Source organism: Macaca mulatta, chromosome 11 (genome assembly GCF_049350105.2).
Source record: "Macaca mulatta isolate MMU2019108-1 chromosome 11, T2T-MMU8v2.0, whole genome shotgun sequence".
NCBI lineage: Eukaryota > Metazoa > Chordata > Mammalia > Primates > Cercopithecidae > Macaca > Macaca mulatta.
Window position 1 is genome coordinate 15115912 of NC_133416.1, and position 12342 is coordinate 15128253.

At 41.7% G+C, this 12342-nt stretch overlaps 1 long non-coding RNA gene across 1 annotated transcript; it reads right to left on the minus strand.

Annotated features, from left to right (window-relative positions):
• Positions 1–380: 380 nt before the first annotated feature.
• Positions 381–3761, minus strand: LOC144332796 (uncharacterized). Its single transcript, XR_013400915.1, has 2 exons — positions 3633–3761; positions 381–3051 (listed from the first exon to the last, which is right to left on the minus strand). It is a non-coding gene; the product is annotated as an uncharacterized LOC144332796 (long non-coding RNA).
• Positions 3762–12342: the final 8581 nt, after the last annotated feature.

Genomic DNA, 12342 nt, shown 5'->3' on the forward strand with positions numbered 1-12342 from the left:
CTCTACTTCTATGAACTTTTCAACTATATCTCCTTTGACTAGCTGGCCACTTACCTAACTCCAGAAAGACCTTTAGCTTTTCCCTGCTGAAGTCTACTCCTCTCTTTGGGTGGTCATCTTGGTCAGGTCCAGTGATGACTTGCTGCTGGCTTCTCTTGTGTGTGTGTGTGTGTGTGTGTTTTTTTTTTTTTTTTTCAGTAACATTAGCCAGGTTAATGGTGGGGTTTCGCCATGTTGCCCAGAATGGTCTGGTCTTGAACTCCTGAGCTCAAGCGATCCTCCTGCTTTGATCTTCCAAAGTGCTGGGATTACAGGCGTGAGCTACTGCACCTGACACAAATTTAATTTCTTGCATCCCAAAAACAGGCAGAAAGAAAGATGGACTGGATACCCTCATTTATAGAACTGGAACCCCATACTGGTACAACATGAAAGTTTCTGAACAAGGTCCAACAGGTATTTGATATCCACAAAGCACAGAAGACCTAACTATACATATTTTTTTCCAACTGGACTTAGCCCCTTTCTCCTTTGCTTTCTCAGCAAAAATACTACTGGCCTCTAGAAGCTGAAATAACCCTTAAGAAACTGACGCATTACTTGTCTTTGGCTCTAGTCCTGGCTCACTCTAACTCATAGAAACCTTTAAAGACAGAGATCAATCGGTCCAGCATTCCTATCTGTCCCAGGAAGACTCTCGGTCACTCATGTGTGCCTGCTTTTCAAGAAAAGGCACCCAATTAAAGACAGGTAACTTCACATGGCAAAAGATATTCTTGGCCATTATCACTACCTTTTTTGTCTTATATTCAATAACTAAAGTAGTACGGTGATTTCAACTTCTGAATTATTTATAAACCTAGAAACCAGAATTGCCCTACTAGCAAGTAACTTGTCTCTTAGAAGCTGAAATTCCTGACCATGCCACTTCTCCTATTCCAAGTGATTCTCTGTTCCCTGAAAGGCTACAAAAACAGGCTTGAACCTCACCTTTCTCACCTGTTACTAATAACAAAACCACTTGTGTGGTCAGAGCAGCCACATCAACCCTGATAGGCTACAGGAAAAAGCTTCATTATCAATGCCCTGCTGCACATGCATTCCCATGTATAGCAGCCTCTCATTGGAAAAGAACACCCACATTTCAATCATGCCTTGATGCCCTCCCCAACCAATGAGGATTGCAGGTTGTAAAGGTCCGCCCCAACCCACTACTGCCATTGGCCCTGCTGATGGCCCAAGATTCACTGTGTGTAATGCAATAAAGACATCATTATCTGTGTTGCCTGTGCTGGATCAAAAGACCAGCTTGGGAGACTGAAACTTTTCTATCTCTACAGCTAATCCTGTGTATCTCTGGCAATTATACTAATGGTTTTATCAATGACCTTTCCCAAATTAGTATATCAACCCCATTCTTATCACAGTGGCCTCCCTCCTGAATAGAGCTCATGATGCCCTACTTATCTGCCTGTCTCAAGTTCTAAACTTTATTCCTCCAGAAATTGTTCAAATATACAACCATCCAGATCAAGAGATCTTAAGCCACAGTTTTAATATATTTTCTCCTTCTAGAGGGAACTGTTTTTTTGTTTGTTTGTTTTCCAAAACGGAGTCTTGCTCTATCACCTAGGCTGGAGTGCAGTGGCACCATCTCAGCTGACTGCAACCTCCGCCTCCTGGGTTTAAGCATTTCTCCTGCCTCAGCCTCCTGAGTAGCTGGGATGACAGGCGCGTGCCACCACGCCCAGCTAATTTTTGTACTTTTAGTAGAGACAGGGTTTCACCATGTTGGCCAGGCTAGTCTCGAACTCCTGACCTCATGATTCACCCGCCTCGGCCTCCCAAAGTGCTGGGATTACAGGCGTAAGCCACCGTGCCTGCCCCTAGAGGGAACTCTTAAAGCAGTGGCTCTCAACCTTAGTTGCAAAATGGAGGGCTTTAAGAAAATACTGATGTCTGGGCTCCACTCACAGAGATTCTGATTTAATTGGTCTAGGGTAAAGCCAGGGCATTAGGATTTTTTTAAGCTCCCAAGGTGATTTCAATGTGTGGGCGTGGTACAGTACCTGTCTTAAAAGTTCCCTAAATACAGATGGACCTAGATAGAGCATCCACAATTCAACTGGTAGGTGGCATGTACTATATACTAAGTCCTATGCTACCTTGTTTTGTCATTACAATAATTCTATGGCACAGGCACTATTATCCTTAGTTTACAAATAAACTGAGACTCAGACAGGTCACACAAAGTGACTGGCAGACCCTAAAGTCAAAGCCCAGGTCTGATTCCCAATTGTACACACTTTATATGATGTCATATCGAGATGTCATGCTTCTCAGAGCTGGATGATCCCACTCCCTAAAACAAGACACCCAGGCTTCAACCCTGAAATCCTATTCCATTGCCTCCATGGGTTTTTCCTGCAGCATCTTCCTATGCACTTCACACATACAGTTGCCAGGATATACTGTAGGCTGCCAAAATGAAATGAAGTCACTTTCTTGGCAAGTAACTACCATGCCTGGCTCTTTACTGAAGTACTTCCATTCTATATATTCACACCGGGATCCTTCTCCATCACTGCTAGCTTCAATCCTGTGGCTTTCCATATTTAGCTTTTCTTACAGATGAAGTGATATTGTTTACCTATCAGCCATTCCTTTGTTGGAGTAAAATTACGTATTCCATCAGCATTCCTCTGCCTTGTACTCCAGATAGTATACAAAGAACCAAAATATACCAGCTAAGTGGCATAGAATTGCTGCCAATATCAAGATGGACTCTAATATCTAGTGAACTGGGAGGCTAGAGGCTAGAAGTATGCACTTTTGTAAGGTGTCAGTGACACATCTGAGTAATGTGGTAGCTAAATGCCACCATTTCATTCCATGAAATCCACATTTCATTCCGGCTAAAGGGTAAAGCTGGTGAGAGGTGGGAAGGGCCAGGAGGCTCCATCGGAAGGAGGCAGACGCTTCAGGTGTTGGGTGGTAACTTTAAGATGTTGCGGGGCCAAATCCAATGCCTGTGCAGGTGTCCCATATATCCTGAGAGACAAAAAGAGGTCAGATTAGTCAGATCCCTCGAGACAGTTCCCAAATCGCTGACTTCTGTTACCGCGACTGTTCTTCCCAATTCTACCTCGGCCTGTGTTCAGGACTGTGGCTTTTAGAATCTTCCTCATTCCATTCCATTAGGGGCGTCCCAATTTCCACCTTATATACACCATGTACTAAATGCATGCCACTTCTGCCTGTTTATAAACATGCACAAGTTCACACTCTTTTAAGACAAATGTCCTCTACTGTCAACTTCTTTCGTCTGGCCTCCCAGGTAGGCTATAGAGCTACTGCCTTCATTTACCTCTCAAATCTTCCCATCTTTTCCTTCCCACGGTATTACCTTAGCTCACACTCATATCCTCTTGGTCACCAGCCAAAAAATAAATAAAACCTTTGGCCCTTCAGATTTCTGTCTTATTCTACAACCTCATTGATCGGCTCTCTCGCTCCCACTCCTTTACTACTTGATTCGCTGAAACCTCCCCTCACAGAGTTCACGGCCAATATAAAAACGGAAAGTAGGGACGACCACACAAGCTTGTGGACTTTTGCCAGGAAAATCTCACAGAATGTGGCGTTGTGTACTTGAATCCATCAGATCAACGCGACGGATACTCCCCAAGGGCCAAATCGCGCCGCCTCCCACTAGACGGAAAGTTTTGAAACTTTTGCGCGCTAAAAATGATGAGCCAGACGCATGCGCAAACATGCCCTCCCGAGGTCGCGCTTCTCCTCAGGCAGATCTCGCGTGGTTTGGGGAAGGCCGGCCAGTAGAAAGGTTTTCCGTGGGGTTGAGATTCCCCCCCCGCTTTTTTTTTTCTTCTTGCTGCACCAGTGGATTAGGGTTAGTGCTGCAGTGAAATGAAAAAGGTCAAGATAAAAAATTAAACTAATATAACTAGCCGACAGGCTAGCGGCATTTCTCTGGGGCCGAGGAATTCCATGAAGATCTCTGCGAGGCCCGGGGGAGGCCGCACAACTAGTTCTTCAGAAACAATTTTTTTTTTTTAAAGTAAAAATAAAGAAAGTCAGCCAGTTTATCACCTTGGAACCAGCGTTTTGTTTGGCTTTTCCGCTTTTCACTCTTCAAAAAAGCCCATTGGCAGCTACCCAAGTTACCGTCCTGTTGCAATTGCGCCTGCGCGGCGGTTTGTTTACCAGCCCGGGCGAAGCGCTGTGTCCCGGTTCTCGCCGCCCCGAGCGCCTTGGTTTGGTCCCTTGACGTGTAATTCATAATGAAAGTCATGTTTTCATTTGGGAACACGGATCGGAGGTTTAAAACTGGACAGTTTAAGTGTCAACTTGAGACCAAGGAAAATAATGGTAGTGGAATCGGTGCCTTGTCAGAGCCGTCACCGAAGATGTTGATAATGAACCTGAGGAAAACAATAGCACCACCCTGACCAGAACTAAAATGTGGCATTTAGCCACAGTTAATCAAACTCATAGGTGGTATTTAGTTACTTTTTTAGAATGTAGGCCCAGTTATGGTAAAATGGCAACCTAAGTTCATCTTGCTGGAGCAAACCTCGAGCAGTACCTACATGATTTAAGACTGACTTGAAGCAAAGTTTAAAAAAAAAAAAAAGGCAGCCATGCAAATTTTGAAACTTAGGGACGACTCCAGAAGCATTAACCCAAGAAAGCACAAACCAACAAACAAATTTTTGAAATGGTTTGAAAATATCTTCAAAGGCAGTTTCAGGTGGCTTAGAAGAGGATGTTGCTTATAAAGTGAAATCTGATGGAAACTTGTTTTACAGATATGACTGGATTCGTTTGAAAACAAAAAGAGGCAGGCAAACTGACTTTTTGAAAAGCATTTTTATGGAAGGATTTCTAATGATACATTTTAATGTGCTCAAAAACCAACCTTAAATAACTGGTAGATTTAGCCAAACCTGGATCATTATTATCTTAGAGTTGGATAAAAGCATAAATGTTAACAATTTGGCAATTTTATCGGACTCTGTTATGTTTTTGAATGGTGAATTTGAAGTCTTCAACTTGTAACAAGAAATTTTCTACAAGGAAAGTGGGATTTTCAAGAGAGATGAAATTAAGCAGTGAACAGGTATGGACATGTGAGCAGATGGAGCCAAATTTTGAAGGCTTTCGATGTGCCCAGCATCGGTCACAGAAAATCCTTTTATCTCAGGAAGCTAACCTCTGGATTTTCTCATGTTCAATATGATAAAATTCAGTAAATCCAGCTGTTTGAATACCTTTTAACACAAATTTGTACCAAAGTGGGAAGTAACTTTAAAATTCCGCTCCATTATCTAGGGGTACTCTGACTTGGTTAAGGTAAGGTGAAAATCGGTTTTCCAAGCCAATATTGAACTGGCATTTTCATCATGAAGAAAATATGCAGATAAAGTGAATGGGTATCTTGTTCACTTTAATGATTAAGACTAACTCAGGAAGCTGGCTTACTTTGTCAAGGCAAACAACCAGTATTAAACAAACTGAATACTCTCATTGCACATAATGAGAAGGCTTGAATGAAAATTAAGTATGTGAGTGGAAGAGCTGATAAAGAACAGTGACTTCTTTGAGACTCCTAGTTCATTTACATGTGATGAAAATTATAGTGTAAGAATAGTAAGTTGTCAAATAAAACATTTTTCTTCACTGAATAAAAATCTTTGGTGAGTAATAGAAACTGACTGATGGATTGGTAATTTAGTCTGCCCTATGACTCAGAAAATATACTTACCAAAATTTCCATTATCGGTAGCTGAAAAAGTTAATCATGCCATTTCTTTAGCCAGTATTCTGGGCATGCTCCCCTGTGATTACCCTGATACTGTAAAGTAGTGAAAAAACTGATGCCATCTGTATCCACGTATTTATGTGAATCTGAGTTCTCGAATTATTGTGACCCCAGGACAAACAAAAGAAATTGCCAAATAACGAATCTGATATGCATCCCTAATTACTCAAACTTGGTTGAAACAACACAATGTAACCTTACTTATTAACTGAATGATAGGACATTTTTTTCATGATAGATAACTTAAAGCATTTTTTTTTTTCTCGAGACAGTCTTGCTTTGTCACCCAGTCTAGAGTGCCATGGCTTGATCTTGGCTCACTGTGACTTCTGCTTCCTGGGTTCAAGCGATTCTCTTGCCTCAGCCTCCCAAGTAGCTGGGATTACAGGCGCACGCCACCACGCCCAGCTAATTTTTTGTATTTTTAGTTGAGACTGGGTTTCACCATGTTGGCCGGGCTAGTCTCGAACTCCTGACCTCGTGATCTGCCCACTTTGGCCTCCCCAAGTGTTGGGATTACAGGCGTGAACGACTGTGCCCAGCCCAATTTATGTAGCATTCTACAGTCACTCCTAACTAATGCATAGAGAAGAGTCTGGGAGATAGGGAATAGGGAAGGTGAAGAATTTGGCTTATCATAGTCAGTATGAGCACTGAAATTAACTTAATCCCCAGGGAAGAGAAAGAATGAACTTGGCCAGGTGCAGTGGCTCACACCTGTAATCTCAGCACTTTGGGAGGCCAAGGTGGGTGGATCACGAGGTCAGGAGTTCGAGACCAGCCTGGCCAACATGGTGAAACCCCATCTCTACTAAAAATACAAAAAATTAGCTGGGCATGGTGGTGCGCACCTGTAATCCCAGCTACTTGGGAGGCTGAGGCAGGAGAATCACTTGAACCCAGGAGGTGGAGGTTGCAGTGAGCCGAGATCATGCCATAGCACTTCAGCCTGGGTGACAGAGCAAGACTCTGTCTCAAGAAAAAAAAAAAAAAAAAAAAAATTGAAACATACATATTAGGGCCAAATTGCAGGGTTTGTGCATGAATCCCTAACGATAAGCCAAATAAATTTTGCTTACTTTTAGCTCTGCACTCAGGTCTTAAGTATTGGGGCTAATTCAGTACTCTTGTCATACCTAAAGAAAGTATGTTTCTGCTGGCACAATTCCACGCCTATAGTCCCAGCTACCCAGGAGGCTGAGGCAGGAATATCCCTTGAGCCCAGGAGTTCAAGTCCAGCCTGGACAATATAGCAAGACCCCATCACTAAAAAAAACTGTTTCAATCAGAGGGAAGAGAATCATTAGCATGAGAGGGGAAAAGGGAGAAAGAAGGGCAAATTTGGTTTGTGACTAGTCAAATAATGCCCATTGAGGACATCTCTGCAGATGCACTGTACTTCCTGCGAGGGAACTCTGCCCTTGCCTCCATCTACTGGCATGTTTGCATGGCTGACTTCATTCCATTTACATCTCTGATAAGGAACGATACCTTTATGGTCTGTTATCTTCAATGTATTAAAGAGACTATTATCATAGTCACAAGATAGCTGCCACAGTTCCAAACATCATGTTCTCATATGAAATGTTTCAAATAGAAAAGAGAGTACAAGCCAAAAAAGCTTTTTTTTTTTTTTCCTTTTTTTTTTTTTTTGTAAAGATGGGGTCTCATTATGTTGCTCCTGCTGGTCTTGAACGCCTGGCCTCAAGCAATCCTCCCACATCGGCTTCCCAAAGTGCCAAAGTGCTGAGATTACAGGTATGAGCCACTGCACCTGGCCAAAAGCTTTCTTTCTTTTTTTTTTTTTTTTTTTTTTTGAGACGGAGTCTCGCTCTGTCGCCCAGGCTGGAGTGCAGTGGCCGGATCTCAGCTCACTGCAAGCTCCGCCTCCCGGGTTTACGCCATTCTCCTGCCTCAGCCTCCCAAGTAGCTGGGACTACAGGCGCCCACCAGCTTGCCCAGCTAGTTTTTTGTATTTTTTTAGTAGAGACGGGGTTTCACTGTGTTCGCCAGGATGGTCTCAATCTCCTGACCTCGTGATCCGCCAGAATCGGCCTCCCAAAGTGCTGGGATTACAGGCTTGAGCCACCGCGCCCGGCCTACAGTGGCATGATTATGGCTCAGTGCAGCCTTGACTTCTTTGGCCCAAGTGATGCTCCCACCTCAGCCTCCCAAGAAGCTGGAACCACAGGCACACGCCACCACACCTGGCTATTGGTTATTGTTTTGTTAGACTTTCTCATAAGGGCAAAAATGTTTCCCATATGATATTACAGACTTCCATTTATTTCTTATTGCCCAGAACTATGTCATATGACTACCTTTAGCTTCAAGGGAGGCTTAGGGAAGTATGTACAGAGAAAACAAGCATGTTTTTTTAAATGGTGCACTAAAAATAACAGGACTTGTGGGAAATATAGGGTTAGAAGCAGATCACTCAAAAGCCTTGCAACTTTGTTAGTTGAGGGCTATAATAATTACTATGCTAATAAAAAACTAACACAATTAAATTCCCTCTGACACTTGTACTCAATATCACAGTCATCCTTTAGGGCCATGCTGTCCAATACAGTAGTAACTAGTCATGTGTGGTTATTGAACACTTAGATGTGATAATCCAAATTGAGATGTGCTGTAAGTATAAAATATACACATAAGATTTTAAGAGTTTAGTATAAAAATAATGTAAAACTCTCAAAGTTTATATTGATTACATGTTAAAGTGTCACTTCAGCATTTCTTTTTACTTTTACTTTTTAAAAATGTGGCTACTAGAGGCCAGGCATGGTGGTTCATGCCTGTAATCCCAGTAGTTTGGGAGGCTGAGGTGGGTGGATCACAAGGTCAGGAGATCGAGACCATCCTGGCTAACACGGTGAAACCCCATCTCTACTAAAAATACAAAAATTAACTGGGCGTGGTGGCAGACGCCCGTACTGCCAGCTACTCGGGAGGCTGAGGCAGGAGAATGGCATAAACCCGGGAGGCGGAGGCTGCAGTGAGCCGAGATTGCACCACTGCATTCCAGCCTGGGTGACAGAGCGAGACGCCATCTCAGAAATAAATAAATAAATAAATGTGGCTACTAGAAAACGTAAATTGTCTTATGTTTCTGTTGGACAGTGCTGCTTTAGTTTCTTGAATCCTGGGGCACATGATTCTTCCTTGGATGTATACGCCCTTGAGGGTAGTAATTCCAATTAAGAGCAGTTTCATCAAAATTAAAAATCTGATCGAGAATTTTGCCTTTTTTATCAATAAGTTTTCCCCCAATAGGGCAAAATGGTTTTGCACCTTCATTTAGACTTGCAGTTTTACCACAGAACTTAATGTTGTAAAAACTATTGAAGCCACCAAACAAGCCTCTATTTGCACCAAAGGAAGGCATTCTTACAGAATTTGCTGCTTTTTTTCTTAACATCTTTATATGTTGCTAAGGTTTTCTCTTTAATTGTGAGAAGCTTGTCCCTGCTTGCCCCAAAATGTTAGTGTGCTGGGAAAAATAATGAATGAAGCAATGTAATTTCTGAATTATATTGACATTATCTCTCCATTTGTTGGTTGCCCATTAGCTGATAATGACTATATCTGGCATATAAAGCTTTTATTGTGGGAGATAGAACTGCCAGTAGACAAAAGGGAGAGAAAATCCTAATCCTATAATTTCAAAGAGTTGGTACCCAATTATGGGATATTTTGGACAGTGTCCTTTCTATTCACCAAGTTAACATTTAGTTAATCGCCCCATTTGATTTACTCAATTACCCCTTTCTCTCAGCTAAAATCCATTGAGTTCTAAAGACCCATTTCAAAGGCCAGGCCAGGTGGCTTATGCCTGTAATTCCAGCACTGTGGGAGGCCAAGGCAGGAGGATCGTTTGACTCCAAGAGTTAGAAAGCAGCCTGAGCAACATGGCAAAAACCCCACCTCTACAAAATACGAAAACTTTAGCTGGGTGTGGTGGTACGTGCCTGTAGTCCTAGCTACTTAGGAGCCTGAGATGGCAGGATTGCTTGAGCCTGAAGAAGTCATGGCATAATCATGGCACTGCACTCCAGCCTGGTGACAGAGTGAGACCCTGTGTCAAAAAAAAAAAAATAGACAAAGGCTATCTCTTCAGTAAATCTTTTCCTGATCTCTCCTATAGAACCTTCATAGCATTTTACTTGTATCATCTTTTTATAGAACACATATTTGGCATTATGTTTATGTTATTGTCTGATTTTTATATGTAGAATAATATTTTTAATTTGCATATGTAGAATAAAGTTCCTCCCACTGAAGACAGTGATTGTATTTTATTCACTTTTCAAAATTCCTCTGATGAGCAGCCTTATGGTTTGTACAAATTAGACACACCTAAATATTTGTTGAATTTAATTGTGCTGTATCCTAAAATAATAGAATATTAATAGACTAGAATAAATAATATATTTCTAAAATATTAATAGAATAATAGAACCTTATTCTGTTAGCAATACAATAACTAGATAGAATATTTCTAAAATTCTAAATACAAGTTGGTATTTGACTCACATCTCTAGTGCTTAAAGTGCAACAGAATATAAAATAGTGTTATAAAGTCAGGCTAAACATGTTAGAGTATGTACTGGGTTTTTTTTTAATTATGTTAAGTAATTATGATTACATCCATGGTAAATATGGACCTGTGATAAATCTAGATCCATATAGTGATGACTCACTTTAAAAGACCCTGGTTTTCTGGATCTCCCTTCTCCTTTTACTCATTGCCTTCTCCTTTTCTTCCTCTGTTTCAAACTATGTTTTCATTATTTCTCTGCCTTGATAATCACTCAAAACAAATCAGTAAGGGATATTTAACTTTTAAATCTAAAACATCATAGTCACATTTAAAGTCCTGAGAACACAGCATTCCTGTCAAATAATGGTTATAATGAACTTAGTAATTATTAACCCTGGCCCTCTAATTACACTATTCTATACCCCAGTGATAAAGGTGTCAAAAAATGATGATTTAATTTTGTTCTGGTCTTTTCACTTGGATGTACAGTATACTGACATGAATCTCATTACGACTGATAAACTGAGCTTGGATAGAAGAGCTGTTAGGATGACTTAGGTGCAAAAGAGAATCTACTGTTTAGGCAATCAGTATACAGTTTCCTTAACTTTTCTTTTTTTTTTTGAGACGGAGTCTTGCTCTGTTGCCGTGGCTGGAGTGCAGTGGCACTTTCAGCTCACTGCAACCTCCGCCTCCCAGGTTCAAGCAATTCTCCTGCCTCAGCCTCCCAAGTAGCTGGGATTACAGGTGCCTACCACTACACCCGACTAATTTTTGCATTTTTAGTAGAGACGGGGTTTCACCATGTTGGCCAAGCTGGTCTCAAACACCTGACCTCAGGTGATCCACCCGCTTCGGCCTCCCAAAGTGCTGGGATTACAGGCGTGAGCCACCGCGCCCAGCTTCCTTAAATTTTCTATAATTTATTTCCGTTTTTTGTATGATGTTCCTATGCTTTTCCCACAGAGCTAGGAGCCCCACAAAAATACAGACTTTGTCTTATTTGCTTCTGGTGCTTGCTTGTTTCTATAACTCCAGCACTCAGCACAATGCCTGACACATTGTAGGTAATAAAGGATACATACTGAATAAATGAAGTACACCTGGGATCAAGTATCACATGTTCCAAATGAGCTTGATTGAGGTTAGATTACACTTATATTGGACATGGAAAGGATCTAGTACCTAATTTGAACTTGCCTCTATGTCTGCGGCATTGGTGGTTGGGCAAGGTCTATTGGTTGTGAGGCACAGTCTCACTTGTTACCACAACTAATATATGGAGTATGCGTGAGTGCATGTTCATGTGTGTAAGAGGAATCTTAGCTGTATTGCGAAGTCCTAAGGACATGAAAAGCCAAACTATGGGACCTTGAAAGGTTCACAGGTAAATGGTAATCAAAGATTCCCAAGGTCTGTGAATTCTAGACATCTTTGCCATAGAAGGCTATGGCCCCTCGCTCCAGCATATAGTGATTCTGCTGGTCCCTCCATGTCTTCTCAATGCACCTGTCTGTTTTCTTCTTACTGTACTTCCTACTTCTTACTGTACTTCCTAGTTCTAATTCTTGGCTTAGCTAATAACCATTTTCTTTCTTTTGGGTAGAGCAGTGTGTACCAGGCCCCATCATAAACCATAGTGCTGAGTCAGGAGCCCAAGCTAGTGGCTTGGAGGTGGAGTACTTTCTCTCGGAAGGGGCTATAGACTTTGTAAGTTCCGTGACTGCCATGTCTAGGATTCCTAATACCGTGCACTGGGAGCCATCTCTGGGATCTTCACTAGAACCAGCTGTACTTGCCAATCATATCTACTGGGTGCTAATTACCTACTTTGCAGTTATTTTGTTTAGAGCATTAGAATTAGCCTCATTGGAGGATCCAAAAAAGATTAAAGACTATATAGATTTATATCTAAAGTCAAGGTGATTAAGTCATAGAGACAGTGTATGTGTTGATG